Source organism: Papaver somniferum, unplaced genomic scaffold, assembly GCF_003573695.1.
Source record: "Papaver somniferum cultivar HN1 unplaced genomic scaffold, ASM357369v1 unplaced-scaffold_133, whole genome shotgun sequence".
Lineage (NCBI taxonomy): Eukaryota > Viridiplantae > Streptophyta > Magnoliopsida > Ranunculales > Papaveraceae > Papaver > Papaver somniferum.
The window spans coordinates 14,919,686-14,928,390 of NW_020622492.1; the positions used below are offsets into that span (position 1 = coordinate 14,919,686).

General features: G+C 39.8%; 1 long non-coding RNA gene across 3 annotated transcripts; it reads left to right on the plus strand.

Moving 5' to 3' along the window:
* The first annotated feature begins 1,303 nt into the window (after positions 1-1,303).
* On the plus strand, positions 1,304-2,843 carry LOC113333489. 3 transcript variants are annotated; one of them, XR_003352057.1, is made up of 3 exons: positions 1,304-1,533; positions 1,768-1,860; positions 2,198-2,843. It is a non-coding gene; the product is annotated as an uncharacterized LOC113333489 (long non-coding RNA). The 3 variants fall into 3 exon arrangements; XR_003352058.1 differs by having other exon boundaries at positions 1,785-1,860; XR_003352056.1 differs by having other exon boundaries at positions 1,788-1,860.
* Positions 2,844-8,705: the final 5,862 nt, after the last annotated feature.

The following is an 8,705-nucleotide window of genomic DNA, read 5'->3' on the forward strand; positions in this document are numbered from 1 at the left end:
CCTTGATTTTTTTTCTTTGATTGAAATACGCTCTAATTTATTAAATTAGTTTATCTCTTTAATAGAAAAATCATCAAAATTCTTTTCCCATTCATATGAAAATTCCGTGTCTGGATTAAATTAATAACTCAACTTTGATTTTGAGAACATACCTCACTCAAATATAGGTTGCTCCCTTATCTTTCTAGGCACCTTGACTTCCCATATAATCCCGTACTGGCCTAGAATTTTCCGACTCAACGCTCTTGTGTCTGCAATTAATGAATGTATGATAATATCTGGTGTACAAGTTGACTGTCTCTAACGTTTTGTCATACAATTCATTTCTTTGGCTCCATCTCCTTTACCGAACGCTTTTCGTTTTCTCCTTTTGTTTCATATTTTATTTGTTGAAACATTTCTACTCTTATTCTTGAATTACTTCTACCAAAGTACTTCGCTTTTGTTTTTTTTTGCTTTTTCTTGAAAAGCATTGCAACTCTTTCCTTGATAAGCAAAATACTTCGTTTTTGTCTTTCTTTTTTTTTTTAGAAAAACATCACAAGTATTTCTTTAATAAAAACATGCAAAAAAGTGTTCTCAGTTGTGGCTATAAACTTGATTTATAATGGTGAAGACTTACCGCTCTCGAGCGTTCGTTCTTTCCACCCTAGTCGACCCCATTACTTGCAATGATATTGAAAAAGATGTGTCTTATTATACGACTTCCTTAACCATGTTGGTTTTGATAGATGGCTATAGGCTTATCATCATGTATCTTCTCTATTCCCAGCTTTTCTGGATACATCATGATTTTTGTTTTTTGAATTACCCTTAAATTGATGCTTTGGTTTGGTGTGTCCTTCCGTTCTAGAGCTTTTTCTTACACGTGACAACTTTGCTTTATTTATTTTTCCAGCTCTCCCATACCTGTCGGCCCTGTTGCACAATTCTTTGAGGGTTCCGACTGATTGAATCGTTTTCCTCGAGTAGGAATTGAACCCACGACCAATCAGGGGAACTCCCAAACTCGTCGAAATTTACTTGATCTGCGCCTGACATTAGTGGACAGAGAATACTAGGAAGATATGGCCAATAGATGACCGAACCACCTGGGTTTGAGTTTTCATTGCTGATACATGCCCGTAAAAAGTCGCGTTGTCCTCGTTCAAGAACATTTGGTGAGTGGCGCACCCGATGTGTTTATTCAAATGCCGGGCGAAGTCTGATTCGTATGAGCCAGAGTTGGTGCCTCGGTCTTGGATTCGCACGTTAAGATGGTGCACGTGCGCTTGGTGACGGACTAGCTCGGTTTGCATAGGAACCAAAAATTGGTAACAGGAGGAGCTTGAGTTTGTTGTCTCCTACAGAAGCTGCTGCCACTAGTTTCTGACCAAGCTTCCGTTAACTTTTAGCCATGGCTCCGGTGATGGTGTATCTAAGATTAAGAAGTTAAATCTGTAATAACTCGGAGAAGGAGTATGTGAATGAATTGGATCGTAATTCGAGCATAACTTCAACTGTGCCGCTGTTGATTGACGATGAAGAACCAAGGTGATAATTTTTGAATGTTGAATGGTGTATGAATAATGGGTTTAATATGAATTGAACTTTGCAAGAATTCTTTTTAGAGAAATTGAAAACCATAAAAGTTTAAAGCTATGGCAGGAAGAGTATGACCCATGACCTGTTTTGTAAAAAGCCTGAATGACCACTTATGCTTCTTACATCATCTTTTCAATATCTTCCTTCCTAACGGGTGTCTCTAACAATTACCTTCTTACCAAGATTATACGCAATTTCAGCAGCATCCTTGGTAGTTCGACACGGTGAATCCTTGGAGTTTGCAATAAAAACTGCCCTCTTTGTAGAAGAACAAAGGTAAGCTTCCATAATCTCACGTACCTTAGATGATGTTTCTTCAGCTGATGTTCGTAACCTTCAATCTGTTAACCAACCAATAATGGTAGTGCATAAAGAGTATATGAATTGTTCGTGTTACTGCTCGATTTGCGTTTTCTACTTTGTCCACATCGAAGTGTTTAGGATCTGTGGCTTAGTCGTTGATTGCCTTAGTGTATCTACTCTTCCCAACTGCGTGTAGTTTGTATGTCTAGATGACAATTTTGGGTCCACCATAATCATATGCTTTGATTTTCTCGTGCAAGGAAGGATGCTAGACTTACCTTGGTAACTTAATCTTGCTTTTCCACTTCAGTTGGACTGGAAAGACAGCACCACGTCAACCAATTTGTACATGTCAGCTGTCCTTGATTGCGTCTCGTTCTATATGAGCGTCTTTGCACCCCCTTTCACAACCCACAACTGAATTTTGCTACCTCCTTCAGTAAGTAATTACATCCTTCCTTTTGTTGTTCTCAAGTTTTCTTTTTGTTTTTATTAAAGCAAGAGCTTACTCATATCTTCACTCCTGCTTCGAAGCTACCAGGTAACTCGAGCACTGTCTCTGCACCTTTATATTAGTTCTTTCTTTCGAAAATTATATATTTACTAGTCTTTGATCACTTTACAAGACTTGCTTTTCTTATAACTTTACTTGATTATCATCAGTAAGTCCATTAACTCGTCATCACCTTCCACAAAAGAAACTTTGCATGATCGACCATAACATGCAATCAAATTAGATTCCTCAGCAGATGAACCACAAGAACCGCGTCGCGATCCTTGATAACATCCTCAATGACCTCTTAACTGATGAGCCTTTAGGATCTTTCAATGGTCTATAGGAAGACCGAAGACAGCTTCCTTCAACAGTGAACACTCAAAGTTCTTGGTTTTCTCTTTAATAGAAAATGTTCCAAGCTCTTTACTTTTCTCTTTAATAGAAAATATTTTTGTATATATGCGCGTGTGAAATGTTTAACAACGTTATCAAGGATTTTACCTTATTTGAATGCAGGTTGATCCTATAGTTGACTAGGCACATTTTTTTCCGTTGTTAGAAATGATCATCAATGGTACGTCGATCTGCAAACACTTGCAAATCCGTATCTCCCCTGTTCTTACGGAAGCTTTTGCTTCTACCCATTTAGTGAAGTAGTTAGTTGCGGCTAACAAATACTTGACGCCCCCAAGGTGCAGCAGGAAATTGACCTACAATACCTAATCCCCATTTGCTGAATAGCCACGGGCTCACAACCAGATGCAACTCGTTCGCTAGTCTCCTTATAAGTGGGATATGCAGCTGACAAGCCAAGCATTTTCTTATATATTCCTTGCGCCACTCTGCATACAAGGCCAGGAGTATTTTTGAGATAAAAACCTATGTGCTAGGCTCCTGCCTTCAGAATTATCTTCTTTTTTTCTCTCGATCAAATAAAAATAAAAAAGTGAAAAAATGTATAGGGACTAGGACTTCAAAGTGACTAGCCGCTAGGCCACTCACCTGAAAGACCTATTGGAAACAAAAATAAACCCTTCCAGGCCATTCCACAGCAGGAATAAAACCTGGCCTATCCTCAAAAAACTCAAAAATATCCTCAGCCAGCAAACATGCTTGCTTGGCCGAGGCATCAGCTGAAAAATTAGCCTCCCTATAGCTATGAATATAACGGACATTAGAGTAGAGCGACTTCGCAATTTTCCACTTCTGCACCAGCTGCCAAGGAAACTCCTCCTTTTGAAAGGATTGAATACAACTCTTCGAATCAGAACGTATGCAAATACTCCGCAGATTCCATCTCTTAGCCATAATCGCACCATAAATAATCGCACAAACCTCCGCATAGAAATTTGTTTGCCAACCAAGGCCAACACAAAGAACACCAAGCACCTCCGAACTCGCATTCCTGAAAACCACACCTGCACCAGCTTGGCCCGAGTTTCCGAAAGAAGCACCATCACAACAAATCATGATTTCATCTTAATCAGGAGGAGACCAACTAATCTCAATTGGGGTAGACGTTTTGCATGATCTATGTCGCACTTTGAAATAATTCAGAATGCGTAACTCCTCTAAAGTATTATGCATGTGGCCTTTCATTCTAATTGAATTATCACGAATAACCTGATAAACTCTCCCTTTAAAGCCCAGCCATTGAAAAGCCATGTTCTCAAAATAAGACTTGTTACGTAACTTCCATAACTTCGTGACAATTACCAGATTTGCAACTAACCACAGGTCCTTGATCATTCTACTACGACCTTTAGCAGCCTTATATGAGTCCACCAGGTCTTCCTTTGGATCGATCTTGAAAACTCCAGCCACCCAAGCCCAAATCCTCTTAGCCACTCTGCAATGCCAAGTGATGTGGCTAAGAGTTTCTCCACTTTTCCTACATAAATGACACATAGTAGGCATGCTCCTACCAGTCTTCTTAGTAATATTGTCTTCACTAGCACAACATTGCCTGGCTCAAATATTCCAATATTGCACACTCAAGGTAGGGTGCACAACCTGTCTAGAAAACAGATTTGCACAAGGTACAACTTCTGCCGGCAACTTAAGAGCGGCCTTAGCCGACTTGACTGAGAAAATTCCTTTGCTATCTAAATCCCAAATTTTATAATCCTCACCACCAGCAATAACCGGCAAGTTTTTCACATCAATACTGCAACGAATCATCAAATCTCTTGTTTTTTCAGGAATAACCCAAGCACCATCAAAAATAATATCACTAACTTTAGCCTTAAAATCATTAGGGCCTTTGGAAGTGATACCAAGTCTTTGCGCAATCGAAAAATAACCACACCAATTATCAAAGAATAAGGAAGTATTAGCGCCGTTACCTATAATTGAGCGGGTATGCTTCTGCACAAAATTGTAGATCAAGCGAATGCCAGGAAAAACCGAAGAACCCAGCTTGTAATTAATCAGATTACCGTTGATCTTAAAGTATTTGGCCCTCAAAAATCTCGCCCAAATCTTATTTGAATCTCGAATAGAAATCCAAAGTTTCATGAGCATAGCCCTATTAACATCATTTAACTTCTTAATGCCAAGACCACCTTCACGCTTTGGGAGGCATAGATCATCATATATAACCGTAAAATATTTACGTTTCTTTCAGAATTATCTTCACAACACCTTTCATGTGCCTCAGCAAACAATTGCTTCCCTTCTTCTCAAGCCATAGAGATACGTTAACATATCCGGCCATGCCATCGGATCTAACAGAAGTATAACTGGGTACTGCTCATTGCATCCCATTCCATACAATAGTCCAAGATTCAGAAGATGGTTCAAAGGATGTCGCTTGGAACGAAGTCCTTGAAGACTTGATAGCAGCAACATCGGCAACGCAACGCCTCTCAGCTCGTCTACTTCACCCAGCGGTTCCAGAATATTTCGACCATACAAGCATCCACAACATATCATCACCGCAATCATAAAGGAAAGAATAAGCCTTCAAGACACCGGCTCAGTAGTCCAAACACCAAATAACTTAAAGTCAAGGATGGATCAACAACGCACCTACACTCTCCAAGATTAGCCCTGACATGATCATTGCGGAGCATATATTTCATCTATCTATCCCAGGAGTGCAATGGAGTTTGGTAAATTTTGAAATCCACTGGAGAGGTTAGATGCTCATTCTTCTGGAGTCAGAACCTTATTACACATTCTGGAGAAGATCGATGATACTGTTGGGTGGCTACATGCGCAAAATAGAAAAGAGCACCTACCCTGAGTTCTCCTGGCACGCCTTGCAGCTGATTATAACTATTGGAGATTGCTTTGTTGCCAATTACGTTGCTAACAAAGAAAGTCATTCACACCGAGATAAATTTCCAAGATTGATCAACTACTCATGGATATTATACTGACAGCTAAAATACGAAGACAAGATGAACTTACTTTGCCGTTAACGATTAGAACGCCTATGATCGAGCTGCCGCAAACAGACACAAGAAGCAGACGAGCAAATAATAAAAGGGGAAGAAGTTAGCACACCCTATTATATACCGAGCCATTTTGGAATTCGAATAAATAAGGGTTTTTCCTTTTGGACCATGCACGGAAGAAAGCAGCTGGGCTCGCAACGCCAATGCTCTATGGAACCAACCTCCATGACTGAACCAGCAACGCGCCAGCACGAGGAACACCAGCCGCTTAACCTGCAATACTTCATAGCCAAGCCAGCCGCTTAACCTGCAACGCTCCGTGGCCAAAGTTGCGGCGCCAGCATCAACACTCCGTGGCCAAAGTTGCAACCCCAACATTAGTACCCTGTGGCAAAGCCAGAAGTACGTCAATACAAGGATCATGGACTACCCATGCCTCTTGTCAAAGGTTAGTCGAATTTTTCCTGTCAATCTCCGCATATTTTGCCCTGTTGATTTTATCCTTGTATGTCACCATCTCATGCTTACCCCGCAACAATACCACTGTTACGTGTTGCAGGGGACTTAATGTTGATGGTGGTTTTTAGTTCAGGGTTAAATTTGTAAAACCTTGCATTTAATGTGCCGTCACTCTGCAAAGAAATGGAACCATGTAAAAGTGGTGAGTGATTCAACCTCTTCACTGGCGCATTTATTGAGCAACTCAATATTTTCTTATGAAATTTACCGAGAATGGTTCTGTAGATGGGGAAAAACAATTTGCTGGTTTTTACGGGATTGAGGAGACGACTGTGCGGAGGATACTCCTTGAACCGAGCGAAATGTTTAACCTCACACAGATGCACTACAAGAAGGGAGTGTTTTAAGTTCGAGAGATCAATCTGTAGGATTCCGGCCTAAACCAAGACAATGGTCGTTCCAGAGTCAATTCGGTCACAAGAGAGGATGGGCTGATCTGTAGGAGGGAAGCTGAGAAATGTGTGAGATCAATGGTTATCGAGATTGTAGATGTGTTGTGTATTCTGCGGAAGAAAGTTATGAATAATTGAATTTTACTCAGTTGAGAGCCATTGCTCAGACGATGAGTTCGTGTAGACGAAAGATTGTCTGTGTGAACTTGTTGAGAATTTATTTTCTTTTCAATCAGGATTCAGAGACTTATATATTGCTGAATTGAAAACACCATGATCCCATGAAGTGTGACAATTACGGGAGTCAAAGAGTGGGAAAGTGGAAAATCGTGTTGAAACCAGTTGCTCATCGTGCGTAGACTTGGTTAACTTTCCACCCACTACTTTGCTAACTCCTCCAACTGATTGCACGACTTGCTCACATTCTCATCGTGTGTATGAACACACGTGCCGTAGACCGCCAGACCAAAATTCTAGTTAATATCCCCCCATGTGACACGATTGATGTCTCGTGAATGTGGAGTCTGCAAGGCAGACGTGTATTTAGTTAGTCAGTTGTTAACTTTATGGGACGATGAGTCCTTTTATTGCTGAGTTGAAGATAATTTGTAAATGTTCCGAGACTCATGAATTTACCATGTCTGTTGAGATGAAGATATAATTACGTTGATTGTTAAGGTGAGCAAATATTGCTCGTACGAGCAAATGTTGCTCGTTTGATAAACTGTTGAACATTAATAGTCAGTATTCATGGACTAAGAAAGTATTGCTCATATGATGACTTATTGAATATTGATAGTTGAACCAATATTCATGCACTAAGCAAATGTTGCTCATCTGAGCAAATATTGATAGTTGAACCAATATTCATGGACTGAGAAAATGTTGCTCATCTGAGCAAATATTGATAGTTGAACCAATATTCATGGTCTGATTAAATATTGCTCGTATGAGAAAATGTTGCTCGCATGAGTTATTGAATACTGGCAGTTGAGCCAATATTCATGATTTGAACAAATATTCCTCTTATGAGCAAATGTTTCTCGTTTAATGAATTGTTGACATCGTCGAATATTGTTAGTTGAACCAATATTCTTTTAATTGAGCAAATATTGCTAGTTTGAGCAAACATCAATTTAAGATGCTAACATCTGAGCGGAGCATAATTATTAAAGTGTTGATCATGGGATCAACGTAAAATTATTAGTGTTTGAATCTGCTCAAAATTATGTTTTGCAGAGCACTGGATTCGAAACCCTAATTTTGATCAATTGCCGAATTGGTGATTTATTGAAAATCATTTATGTAAATGAAGTAGGGACCGGCTACAGGGGATGATGAACCTACCATATAGTGCCCAGATGCTCAAGTGAGCAAAATACCAAAGTCTCTTGAAGATCAGTTGGTGAAAGGATGATTAAATGCTGGTTTAATCATTTTTCAAATATTGCTCGTGTGAGCGTCAGGTAGTAGAACCTGATTATGGATAAATGAGGGACTGACCAAGGGATCATGAGATCGGCCCTTGGTGGTCATGGGACCAGCTGATGGTCGTTTTAACACACTCCCACCTGTTTGGGAAGAGTTTAAACCCTGTATGAGCAATTGAGAAAATTAGGTCAAAATTATTAAAACACGTGGGACCGGATATTTGCAAGCCTCAGGTTCGGCCTTAGTCGGTCAAGGAGACATGCCCGCGTCACCATAATGTCCGTGTCTCAGTCTTGAGAGTTTCGGTATTTTCCGGTGTGCGTTTGAGCAACATTTTGAGAAAATATGAAGAAATCAGGGATTTTGCTGAAACCGTGAAACTTCATGAGATGAAGTAATAAAATTATAAATAATGAAGGAATCATGAGGTATGGGACCGGCTAGGCCAAGTATCCGGTCCCAAGGCATTTTTTCCTAATTTATAATATTTTTATGATTTTAGGGAAATATCATGAAAATCAAGAAGTTTGTTGAAACCAAAGAATTTGTTGAAATTAAGGAGTTTCCATGAGATGAGGG